We start from the raw sequence: 13558 nt of genomic DNA, 5'->3' as shown, positions 1-13558 counted from the left end.
TAGGCAACTAAATGTGAAATTGGCTGAGTGACAGGAATCAGAGAGTGGTAATATAAGGTTGTTTTTCAATTGGAGGAATATTTGTACTGGAGTTCCCCATTGGTCAGTTTTGCGACCCTTGCTCTTCCTGATGTATATTAATGACCTAAACAATGATGCTCAGGCCATCATTTCAAAATTTGTAGATCATACGAAGATTGGAAAGTTTCTCACCTGTGATGAGGATAGTCTTGAACTTCAAAAGGACATAGGCATGTTGATGGACTAGGTAGGCGAAGCTGAATGCAGAGAAGCGTGAGGTAATTCATTTTGGCAGGAAGAATACGGAGAGAGATTTTCTAATAAAGGGCGAAACTCTAATGGAGGTATAGGAGATTTGGATATATGTACACATGTCATTGAAGATGGCTGGGACTGTTGAGGGAGAAGATAATAAAGCATGTAATAACTTAGGCTTTATTAAAAGGGGCGCTGAGTACAAGAGTAAGGAGTTCATGTTGAAGTTGTATAAGACACTAGTTCGGCCTCATCTGGAGGCCTGCGCCCACATCTGGGCGCCATACTTGAGGAATGAGCTGAAGGCATTTGACAGAATACAGAGGAGGTTCACAAGAATTATTCCAGGGATAAAGAACTGTAGCTATGTGGATGGATTGACGAGATTGGTACTATTTTCCTTGGACAAAAAGATTCTGAGCACAAAACTGAAGGCTAGGACTCAGCGCAGTGATGAATGGGTGCTGAACTGTTGAATGTGTCGGTTTCCATTTAAATCTTTAAGCTACTTGCTCGGCTCAAAGTCAAAGCTCCCCTGGCACAATTTTCAAGAAGAGCAGGGGGTTTATCCTGTTATCCCTCAACAAGTATCACAAAATAGGTTTGTTCGGTCATTGTCACGTGATGTTTTACGGAGCTGGCTGTCAACTCCAATGACCGCACTTCAGTAGTTCGTTCTCGGTTTCAATATCAATGTTCAGATCACCGGGCTTCTCAAGGCGGTATTAGATCCAAGACTTTCTTTTAAAAACTGCACCGTAAGGAAGGAAAGAGAGAGGTCGAAGACAGTCACTCGGGCGATTACCTTGCAGACAACGCATAAGTATGTGAAATGGGAAAAGTGCGTTGCAATCGCCATGGATAACCTGGTAAGATTTTTTGTTCCAGTCTAACTGCAATGCTGACCAGTCAAGCAATTCATCGTCAAAAAACAAACTTTTATTTTTATTTTGGAAGTTGTTTTTTCTTTATCTGCCCTTCACTTGCCGGTACTATTTTGGAAAAGTATACGGCATTGAATATATATTTTTCCGCGGCATGTAGTTTAACATCCGTTATTTCACCAACTTGTTCTCAGGCCAAAATAACGATTGTTGAACATTGTCATGTAAGTCTAGTTCTTAAGCATTCAATCAAAATAACTGTGTCCCTGTTACAGCCTGAAATGTGTATACAAATGAGAACCAAATTTCGCAGCCCGGCTCTAGTGGCGCAATTGGTCAGCGCGCGGTGCTTATATAGCAGTATGAAGCATGTGATATGTCGAGGTTGTGAGTTCAAGCCTCACCTAAAGCAACTTTTCTTGACTTGAAAAAAAGCGGCTATTGTGTCAACAAGCTTTAATGACGCAAAGTACGAGGGGCAGCCTGGATCAAAAATAAAAATAAGGGGAAAAAAACGTAAATGGAAGTAGTCATTTACTGTCGATTGCAACGGAGACAGTCGGAATCAAGGTTAAAAATCTCAGCATAAATGGAGCTGATGGTTAGCTTCTGTGGAGAGGGAAACCAAGCAAAAATAGCAGTAAAATACTGCGGATAGTAGAAATGTGAAATTAATACAGGAAATGCTTGAAAAGTCTCAGCAGGCCTGGCAGCATCTGTGGAGAAAGAAATACACTTGCGTTTGAGTCCGTAGGAGCTGAAGAGAGGGAGAAATGTAATGCGTTTTATGCTGTTTCAAGGGGGAGGTGTGGGGTGGTGGAGCAAAGTAGAAGGTCACGGATAGGTTGAAGGTCAGGAGAGGTTAAGTGACAAATATGTCATGGTAACAAGACAAAGATAATGACACTAATAAAGTCTAAAGCAGGTGTTCATAGCGGTATAAAGGTCAGTGCTGTCTGAAAGCAAGATAGCAGAATATATTGACAGTGAACCAAGAATCAGTGCTTGCTGAAAGTAAAGTATGGTACGAAGAAACAGACTGGCACTTGGCAGCAGTGCTGGTGGAGTGGGGGCTTGGGGCGGTGGACGGTGAAAAAACGATCAAAGTGGAGGATAAATTTCATGGTCTGTATTTTTTTGAAGTGACTGTTAAGTTCAGAAGGTTGTGAAGCGCCTAAATAGAAGATGGGGTTTCATTCCTTCAGTTTGCTTTGGGCTTTACTGGAACATTGTAGCCGGGCGAGGGCAGAAATGTGCACATAAGAGCAAGATGGTGAATTGACATGGCAAGGATCAGTAAGGTCATGGCCCTGTTTGTGAACTGAGTGAAACTGTTCGCAAAGTGGCCATCAAGCCTGTGTTAATCTCCCTATTGCATAGCAGGCCGTATTGTAAGCAGCGAGTGCAGTACACCAAATTCAAAGAAGTCCAAGTGAATCACTGTTTCAGCTGGAAGAAGTGTTTGGAGCCTTGGACTGCGAGGAAGGAGCAGTAAAAGTGGCAGGTGCTGCACCTCGTGCGATTGCATGGGTAGGTGTCCTGGGAATGTGATGAGGTGTTGGGGTGATAGAGGAGTGCACCACGATGTCAGGGAGGGGACTGTCCCTATAGAATGCGGGCAGGGGGGTGAGTGGAATATGTAGTTTGAGGGTGGTAGCACGTTGGAGTTTGCGGAAATGGGGAGGTAACGTTTTACGAGATGACCTTTTTCATATCTGCACTCTTGTGTTTAATCTCCGTAAGGATTGTTTAACAGGTTACATTCTGTTTATATCACTGCAAAATTCTTAGATCGGAAAAATAAATAGCTGCGTTAAGTACAATTGTCTAAACCAAATATTCTGTAGAATGATGAAGATAAACAGCAGGAATCTTGTGCTCTGTTCCAACAAGGCGTAGCCGAACCTTAGCCTTTGTTAGCACCAAATTCTAAACGGAGTTAAGGTTAGAGTGAAATATTTAAGATGCAATTTCAAGGCCGAAAATCAATTCAACTATTTAAAACAGTTCATATAGACTGGGGGAACATTAAAACTTATTTATTGACCAGTTGAACTTAAATTGGATTCTGGACAAGCGGTCTCCAAGGTAATATTCCGAGTGAACCTCTTAGATCTCTCTCCTTCCTTATGTGCAGTTTTTGAAAATAAATACTTGGATGCAAAACGCTTAGACAGGTCCGGTGTTTGTGAACTCTGACAGTAAAGCCGACAAAGAGCTACAGAAGTGCAGTCATTGGCGCGCAGAGAAAGTTCTTTAAAAAAAAACACGTGACAATGATCAAATAATCTTCCTTTGTGATGCTTGTTGGGGGATATGAGGACATTAGGAAAAACATCCCTGCTCTTTTTGACAATTTTGCAGAGGAACGTTTACGTTCAGTCGAGGATGTTGTTTAACGTTTTAACTGGAAGCCAACACCTCCAACAATCCCCCACCCACTCATCACACCGCTGAGTCTCAGCCTTCATTTCTGTGCTCAAAATCTAGAGTGAGACCTGAGCGAGACTTCTTATGCACAGCGCTACCTAGTGCGTCATGTATGCAGCTCCTTGCGAGCATATCCACGTTCCACGACCTGCTTCTGGGTATCGTTTCACTTGTTCACTTCAATCAGAATCACAGAATCTTTGCAGTGCAGATGGCAGATGGTGGCCTTTCGGCCAATCGAGTCTGCACTGACTCGCTGAAAGAGCATTTTGCCTAGTCCCACTTTGCCTTATCCACGTAACCTTGCACATTCTCTCTTTTCAGGTAGCAATCCAACCCTTTTTTGGATATCTTGATCGATTCTTCCAACACTCAAGAAGACAGTTCCAAATTCCAATCACCTTCTGGGTGAAAAAAAATCCGCGCACCACTTTTACTCTTTTGCCAATTATTTTGAATCAGTGCATATGGTGTTTAGTATATGATTTTCTCTTAAGAGGGGACATTATCTTACTATTTACAATGTCCATACTCCTCAGGATCTTTCGTGCCTCTATCAAATCTCCTCTCAGCCTTCTTACTCCAAACAAAACCGTCCCAACCTCTCGAACCTCTCCTCTTATCAACAGTTCTTATCCTTAGAATAATTCTTGTGAAACCCGTCGGTACTCTCTCCAATGCCTTCACATCTTTCCTCAAGTCTGGCGGCCAGAACTGGATGCAGTACTCCAGATGAGGCCGAACTAGTGTCTCACACATGTTCAACATGACCTCCTTACTCTCGTACTGAATGCCCATATCAATCAAGCCTAAATTACTATATGCTTAATCAAATGATCTTTCGACATGCCCTGCCATCTTCAATGACATGTGTACATATACACTGAAGTCACTCTTCCCCTGCATCTCCTTTAGACATCCTCCCTTTTTTTAACACTGCCTGTTATATTCTCCCAGTCAAAATGAATCACTTCACGCTTCTCTGCGTTGAACATCATCCGCCAATCGTCTGCCCAATCCACCATCATCAGTGTTGACAAAATTTCCAATCTTCGTATCATCTGCAAACTTCGAAATCATGCCCTGAGCACCACTGCCTAGGACAGTAATATAAATCAGGGAGGGCAAGTGTCCCCACACTGGCATCTGAGGAACTCCATTATAAAACTTCCTCCAGTCTGAAAAAGAACCATTAATCAGTTCTCTCTATATCCAGTGACTCAGCCAATTTTTATCTATGTTCCGAATTTCCCTTTGATCCATGAGCTAAATCTTTCCTGAAATCTGTTGTCTGGCGCTATCTCAAATGTTTCTTGAAAATTCGTATACGCCACATCAGCAACATTGCCTTCATCACACTTCTCTTTCACCTCCTCAAAATGCTCCAACAAGTCAGTTAAATAGGATTTTTCCTTAATGATTTCGGCTGGCTTTCCATAAATATCCCGCACTTTGTCCGACTTTGTGTCGAACTATAGCTTCTAGAAGTTTCCCTACGACTGAAATAAAGTGACTGCTCTGTCATTACTGGCTTTACGCTTGCACTCGCTTGTTGAACAAGGGCGCAATAGTCACAATTCTCCAGTCCTCTGGTATCACCCCTGTACCTAAGGAAGACTGGAAGACTATCACTAGTGCCTCTGCAATTTCCATTCTCACTCCACTCAGTACCCCTGTATGCATCTCATCCGGCCCCGGTACCTTATATAATTTAAGTAATGATAGCCGTTCTGGCACCTCTTCCTTCTCAATTGTAAATTATTCAGCTGTACCAGTTGCTTCCCGTCTCACATCGACCTGGGTAGCATCTTCTTCCTCTGTAAAGACAGATGAAAACCATCCGATGTTTCTCCTGGCCCCACGTGAAATGCCTCTCATTCATACCTAATAGCCCTACTATTTCTTTCACCACCCCTTTATTACTTATACGCTTCGGGAAGACATTTATATTACTTTTTATATTAGCTGTCAGTCTCCTTTCCTGCACTCTCGTTGGTTTGCCCGACAGTTTTTTTCTTTCATTTTGCATCTGGAGTTTCTATGATCAACCTGACTCTGCATTGCATTTTCTACATGACATCTGTCGTACGCGTACTTCTTTCTTTTCACCTTCACCGTTGTCTCTCTCGTCATCCAGACCAGCCTGGATTAATTTGTCCTGTCTTTCTCTTTCAAAGGAATATTCCCTGACATTCTATGTGTTGCATTTTAATTGAGCGTGGCCCATTGTTCAACCACCGTCTTTTCTGCAGCATTTGATTCCAAATGAGTCCAGTCAGATGAATTCTCATCCCATCGAAGTTGGCGTTCCCCCAATTAATTATCCCCGCTCTGGATTGATCATTGTCCTTTTCATTGATCAACTGAAACCTTATGATAGAATGCTCACTGTCCCCTAAATGTTCTCCCACTGGCGCTTGATCAAATTGGTCTGACTTATTCGCCAGAACCATGTCCAAAATTGGTTGCCCTCTCGTCCGACCGGAAAAATAGTGCTGCAGAAAAATATCTTGAGCAGATTCCAGGAACTCTCGGCCCCCTTATCCATTTCCACTATTCCTATCCCAGTAATCATTTGTGTAATTGAGTCCCCCATTATAATTACTCTGTAATGTTTTCACCACTAATTTCCTTGCCAAATAGTTTTTCTGCATCCTTTCCACTAGTTTGTGGTTTATACACCCATCTATGTTATTGCACCTTTTTCATTCCTTACCTCTAGCTAGAGACATTGGGCCCTTGACCCCTCTGGAACATCCTGTCTCTCCAGTAGTGTAATGCCATATATAACCAAAGTTGCCACCTCCACCACCCACAACACAATCCTTCCTTTTCTGCCTCTCCGAAATAACTTGTAGCCACGAATATTTAATGTCCAAGACTGCCTTTCTTTGATCCATGTCTCTGTTATAGCAATCCTATCATAATTACAATTGTCAACCTTTGCCCAGAGTTCACCAATGTTATTAACCACATTCTGTGAATTCACATACATGCTCATTATCGCTGATTTAGGCTTTTAAAAAAACTTTCCTCCTTACCTGGCCCCACCGAATAACGTATTTTCCTACTTTAATTCTACCTCACTCTCTGATTGTCTATTTGCCTTGATACTACTCTCTGATATATGCTCCTTATCAGTTAATAATTCTCTACTTCTCATTGGCAGTTATTTTTCTGCCCGGTGTGAATTTCCCCCCAGGTTCCCATTCCCCTGCCATTCTAGTTTAAGCCCTTCCCAACAGCACCAGCAAAGCTTTACCTGATGAATTTAGTCCCAATCCTGTTAAGGGTAAGCGGTCATTCTTGTAAACGTCACACCTACCCTAGGCCAGTCTCAATGCCACAGGAAGTTAAAGCCCTCTCTCCTACTCCATCTCTTCAGCCATGTGCTGAACTGTTCAATCTTCCTATTCTTATGCTCACTAAATCGTGGTACTGGGCTTAATCCTGAGATTACCGTTCTCGAGATCCTGCTTTTTCCTAACTCATTGAAATCTGCATTCAGGGCCTCATGCCTTTTCCTACCTATGTCATTGGTCCCAGTGTGTAGCACGCCCTACGGCAGTTCACGCTCCCCATAATGAATGCTCTGCAGTCGTTCTGTGACATCCTTGAACCTGGCACTAGGGACGCAACAAACCATCCTGGAGTCGCGCCTGCGGCTACAGAAACGCCTGTATGCTCCCTGAAAGATGGAATCCCGGATCACTATAGCACTTGCGTATCGTCAGTAAGATATATCCTTACCTGTTACTCCTTCTGGAGTTACAGAAAATGATGAATGGACAATATGAGCCAGTGATTGACTAGCTCACACCCCAGAGGTACTAACAGCTCCTTAGGGTCATTCTGATTTTTACTGACGATTTGCTTTTAGTGTATAAGAAAAGAGATATAACACTTGCGTCATTCTGCCTCCCCTCCCGTGCAGCTGAGCCAGCAGTGGAGCCAAGGACTTAGCTCCTGTTCCAGTTCTCTGAGGAACCATTTCGCTTACCAGTATCCAAAATGAACAAACGGCTACAAAGAGATAGCCTCAGGGGATTCCTGCGCTACCTTCCTATTTTTCTTAGATGCTCTGGCGGTCATCAAATCCCTCTCCGCCTGTGTACTTCATAGCTGCGGTGTGACCATCTCTCTGAACGTGCTATCCGCATCATTCTCAGCCTTGCGGTCACATCACAGTAACTCCAGGTGCTCTTCAGTTCTGAAACCTGTAGCTCAAGTGCCTGCACGTGTTGACACCTTCTGCAGATGTAGTCACCGAGAACACTTCGTGCTGGCACGATGTCTGACATGCACATTTCGCATGGCCGACTTGCACTGATTTGGATTAATCTTTTATAAAGTATTTTCTATAGTATCGTATCATGTAATAACTCGTCTGTCACTCACTAATCGACTCCCCTGTGCCGAGTTCGGAAAGGCCTACACTTAACAACTAACTAACTTACGGGTCTCCTGTCAATTAGCTTTTAGATTTTTACCTGTAAATTCCCCGATTCCTCTCTCTGCTGATTTAAGGGCTCCGATGACATTCAATCAGCTTCCTCCCCTCTAACAAAAGGACAGCCAGTCACTGGAGGCTGAGGAAAGGTAGAAAACGACAGGAGCTGCTCCATCGACCATTCAACAAACCCACTCATTCACCAACTTGCAATTTAAACACACTAATGCAACCAAAACAGAACACCAGCGGAGGCAAGAAGCACTGAAGAAGGCCTGTGTTTATGCTCCCCGATTCAAGGTTCTGAAAACTAGTTTAAGCCAGTTAATTAGCTAGCCGGAGCTCCAAGGAAAACATGTAAACCCGTTTTAAAGCTGGAACGAAACTCAATTTCCCACAATCCAAACAGCAACTTTAAGCTAATAGCTAAATTAAAGAAAAGACTAGACTTTAGAAATAAATTAACCCATATGTTAAATTAACTTGTAAATTAACCCATAAAACTCTCTCTCTCACCAAACACCAAGTTAAGCACGCTCATGCAACCAAAGCAACGACCTAATGCAGATCAGATTCGATTAGTTATGTGTCAAGATGAGGAATGAGACTGAATAACTGATCGAAGCCTTTAAAATGCTAAAGGGGTTTAACAGAGTCGATACAAGCAATTTCTTCGGGAAGATGAATCTATAGCTGCACCTGATCTGCTCAGTGTTTCCAGCAGTTTCTGTTTTTAACATTCTGCTTTCACTATGGGGGCTCCTATGACAACATGCAACTTACCCCAATTCCACATTTAATTTATTGAGTTATTTTCACACACAAGAGCGTTAACATTTGGACATACAGACTTTCAAGTCTGCTGTTTCCCAAAGCTGCGCCATGCGCCTCCTGCGTTGAAATGACATTACGTTTCGTACCAGCCTACGCCAAAAGGTTAATTTTTCGTCAAGAGTGGTGTTTTCATTTAAATTCTATTTTTCTGAATCACAGCTGCCAACAAATAGGGCGAATTTGGAACACTTTCGACCTTGCTCACATCCCCATCACCCACATATCCCAACTGCCAATTGCTTAGAGAAAAGGGCCAACTATTAGGCAAACATAACCAAGCTCTTCAATTAGCTTTTTAACACAGCAAAATACTACAAATTCTGGAAATCTGAAATAAAAACAGAAAGTGATCGTAAAACAACGACTGTAAGTAAACATTAATTCTGCTTCTCCCTCCGCAGATGTTGCCAGAACTGACACTTTTGTTTTGACCACACTTTCTGTGTTTACTTCAGAAAATGACTGTATCACGAGATTTGCAAGAAAATTTCGCGAACATTCGCGCCGCGGCTTTTCTGATTGCAGTCTGCTGGCTTTGGCTTTGTGACGTGACACAGTTCTAAATATTTCCATCCCTTTCAAAGCAAATATGCACCATTGGTGCGAACGGGCAAAATCCGGCAGGATCAGCGGTGGTAGAAAAACAACTTCAACATTGTAAGTGTGAAAGTGGATGTTAGACGAGGCAATGCCGCAGTAAAATGACAATGAAATGCTAGGAAGGAATTCAAGGAGATCAGTGATTGTGGAAGGGAGAAGTATCTGGGCAAATGGGCGAGTTTGAATTCTGGAGCAGCAAACACAGACATGTGGGGGGCTGGGCTGGGGTAGGGTGTCAAAATTTCAGGCGATGAAATGTGCTTTTCCATCTAAAATATTCCTTTGTACAACTGGCTTTTCAACTGCGTTCTTCTAGCAGAAATGCGAGAAAGGGAAACACCCACTCCCGTCACCCGAATTCGAGTCGACGTTACTGCGGCCACAATACAGTATCTTAAGTACTAATCAATCACAGAAACACATTTGAGAGGTTGTATTGCTGCCCAGCTGCAGAGAAATAGCACACCCCCCAATCACCGAACAGCTTTAAAACAGCGCTCTCGATCGCTTTGCCAGTCTGTCGCAGAAGGATGATTTGAGCTTCCAAACTTCCAAACTTTCCTTTTCATTGCTCGCCGAATTCCGGGCATTTTATTGAATGGTGCGATTAGAAACCTTGTCCAAACATTTGTCTTTGTGGCGCTTGGCAGTGTGCATTTGATAGGCCCTTAATTTATGAATACGGCTGTTGATAGGTAGTGTGTCCAATTCAGAGTTGAATTTCTAAAAAAAAGGACAACGTCAGATCCTCTCCAGCTTCACATACACAAAGGCAATACACTAAACATGCCGGAAATCAGATATAAAAACAGGAAATTTTGGAAGTTCGAGCAGTTTTCAAAAGAGAAACAGGTTGAATGCTTCAGTTGTATGACATTCTTTGACAACGGAGGTTGCTGCAGCTACAATGGAAAGCATTAATTTACCAAGAATCAGCGTGGGCCTTCACCCTGATCTGAAGAAGAAAAAAATACACACCTTCCATACCACTGGGCTCTCAGACTGAAGACCATTTTGGATGAAAAAAAATAGCTACCAATTTTAACTGAAGTATCTGGTGTTTGTCGAAGGCTGCTCCCTATCCGTGCTGACTGTTTCGGGGAATTAACTTTACAAAGCATTTTATTCTATTAATAACGGAATAATATGTAACATTGAAAAAGGCCATTACAATACCATTAAGACACCATTAACTTTTTCGTTCCAGACTGAATGCAATGATAACATGGTAAGCAATTCATCGTGAAAAAAAATATATTTTTATTATTTTGGAAGGTGATTTCTTTCCATTAGTTCCCATGTTGCAGTTAGTATTTATGACAATTGCACAACATTGAATATATATTTTCCCGTGACATTTGGAGATTTAGTTTAAGATCGGTGGCTTCAACAACTTGTTCGCAGATCAAAGTAATGATGGTTGCACACTGTCAAGTAAGTCTGATTCTTACACGTTCAATGAAAATAACTGTGCTGATATCGCGATGATACAACTTGAAACGCGTATACAAATGAGCGATGAGGTTTTTGCTCGGCGTTAGTGGCGCAATCGATTCGCGCATGGTGGTAGGTTATGGTTGTAAGTTCAAGCCTCAGCAAAAGCAGCTTCTTCCTGACACTGAAAAAGTTTTAAAGTGCCATCAGGTATCGGAGTGCCTGTGGAAAGGGGCGATGAGCAAATTCGAACAAAAATAAAACTTAACTTCAAGGGATTGAAACAGATCTATCTGTAGCCTCAAGATGCTGCAAGTACTGAGCAGATGAAGCACCTTATGTTTCAGGTAAAACACTGCGGATGCTGCGTGTGAAGTAATAACTGAAAATATCAGCAAAGTTCAGCAGCTGTTGCAGCATGTGAAAAGAGAAATAGAGCAAACGTTTGAGTCTGCATGACTCTTCTTCAGAGCTAAAGAGAAGTAGAATAATGGGTTTTATGCGGTTGGAATGTGGTGGGCTTGGGGGTTGGTGAGAGTGTTGGAGCATGTAGAGCAAAATAAGAATCTGAAATAAAACAGAAGGTGCTGGGCAAACTTAGAATGGCAACGTTAACTCTGTTTCTCTTTCCGCAGAGGGTGCCAGGCAGTTTTTTTTTCTTTCAACACTTGATGTTTGTACTTTAGACTAGATTTGCAAGAAAACTTCGCGATCAATCGGGTCCCGACTTTCCCGATTGCAATAATGCTTAAACAGTGCTTGGCTGTGTGGAGTCAACCAAATCTATGTGTATGCATTGCTTTCAAAGCACATATGTACAATTGCTGCGAATGGGGCACGTAGCGCCAGGAATTGCGATGGCAGCAAAACAACATCAATGGTGTAAGTAAGCATGTGAGTGTCAGATAAGGCAATGCCGCAGAAAATTGACAATCAAATGGAAAGAGGGAATTGAAGGATATCGGTGATTTTGGAAGGGAGAAAGATCGGTGAGAAGAGGCGGGTGTGAATTCTGGAGAACCAAACACAGACATATGGCGGGCTAGATTTGGAAGAATGCTATGAAAAACATGTTTTCAAGCAAACGATTCTTCAATTGCGTACTTCTGACAGAAGCCCGGGAGCGAAGCAAACCATGATGCGCTCTCTATCCTTGCTTCCTTCGGTTACAACCGGGATTAGTGACTACTATTTACTCCCGGCAACATACTTGAGGAGCTACGGTGCAGTAGTATGTTAAATGAGGAAAGTGAGGCAGTGAGGCGGAGAGGTTAATGGAGGAAGTTCCCAATGTTGGGGCCCGGGTACCTGAAGGTACGCCTACCATTGCTGGAACGATTATAATTGTGAACCCACATGAGACCTGAATTAGAGGAACACAGGCATCTGGGTTGGTTTCGGGCCTCAAAGTGAATGCAGAGAATGGGAGGAGCAAGGAATTGGAAAATATGGATGAGAATTTGAAACCTGAGGCGTTGTTTAACCGGGTGTCAGTGAATGTCAGCGAACATGTGGTGATGAACGAAGTAGAGTTGCTGCGAGTTAGGAGACGGGCAATAGATTTCGATTTATGGATGCTGGAGTATGGGTGGTCGGCCAGAAATACGATGAAGTCCTAAAATCTGGAGGCTTCGTAGGCATGGAGGAGAATTTCAGCATAGATGCACTGAGGTAGATATAATAACAGACTATGTTTAAGGTGGATTTAGGAGCGGTTTTATTGAGAATGCGACTATGGGTTCATTAAAAAATTCTGTGGTTGAAATGTGACAAAAAGGCGGTGAACATTGCTTCAATGTCAGCCAGTTTCCAGGGACGGAAAGAGACGGTGCCGAGGGAGCGGCGTTTGTGTTACACAAGTGGAAAAAGGCAGCTTCACTGGCGTCGCAGATATGTCGTTGGATGCTTGTCCTGGGTCAAATATGACACCCAGGTCGCGCATAGACTGGCTCAGTTTCTGACAGTTGCCAGGGAAAGGAATTGAGTCGTTTGCTCAGAAAGGGAGTTTGGAATGGGGAGCGAAGACAATGTCATCAGTTATCCCATTATTAAATTGGAGTAAATTTCTGCTCAACAAGCGTTAGATGTCGGGCCAGAAGCCTGTTAATTTAGCAACGGTGGAGGATTTGAGAGAGATGTTGGTGAGGTAGAGGTGGGTGCCATAAGTGAATGTGTGAAAACTAGCATTGTGCCTTTCCATTATATCACCAAGTGGCAGCATAGAGATGGAAACTAACAGGGCGCCAAGGATTTATCCTTGGCAGTCAGCAGAGTTAATGCTGCAGCGGATGGAAGAGAAGCCTTTGTTTGTGATTAGCTGGCTATGATGAGATCGATGAGAATGGAACCAGGTCACTGAGGTCCCAACCAACTTTAGGACTGTGGAAAAATGTGACCAACCATGCGAAAAATTGCAGACATGTCATGCGCAGTGTTACAAAAATTGTTATCCACATTCCTTCCTTTGCTCCATATTCGTTAATCTCCGTGGCTGGTAAATATCTCTCGATCGTCGAGACACGAGGAGAGAGAACAGGACAGCGAATGCTTCCTGCTGAATTTCCACCACACAGCGCACACTGATGCAAGCTTAGCTCAGTCGTTGACGGTCTGGAATCGCCTGCTTAAAAGGGCCAAATGTGGAGCTTAA

At 42.9% G+C, this 13558-nt stretch overlaps 2 non-coding genes across 2 annotated transcripts; both read left to right on the top strand.

Moving 5' to 3' along the window:
- The first annotated feature begins 1477 nt into the window (after nt 1-1477).
- Nucleotides 1478-1572, top strand: trnai-uau (transfer RNA isoleucine (anticodon UAU)). The gene is made up of 2 exons: nt 1478-1515; nt 1537-1572. It is a non-coding gene; the product is annotated as a tRNA-Ile (tRNA).
- A 5745-nt stretch (nt 1573-7317) lies between these two features.
- Nucleotides 7318-7447, top strand: LOC144696168 (U8 small nucleolar RNA). Its single transcript, XR_013580085.1, has one exon. It is a non-coding gene; the product is annotated as a U8 small nucleolar RNA (small nucleolar RNA).
- The last annotated feature ends 6111 nt before the right edge of the window (nt 7448-13558 follow it).

This window comes from Cetorhinus maximus, chromosome 21 (genome assembly GCF_964194155.1).
Source record: "Cetorhinus maximus chromosome 21, sCetMax3.hap1.1, whole genome shotgun sequence".
In the NCBI taxonomy this organism is placed as follows: Eukaryota; Metazoa; Chordata; class Chondrichthyes; order Lamniformes; family Cetorhinidae; genus Cetorhinus; species Cetorhinus maximus.
Note: the sequence above shows the minus strand (reverse complement) of the source record. Positions and strands in the feature narration are given on the sequence as shown.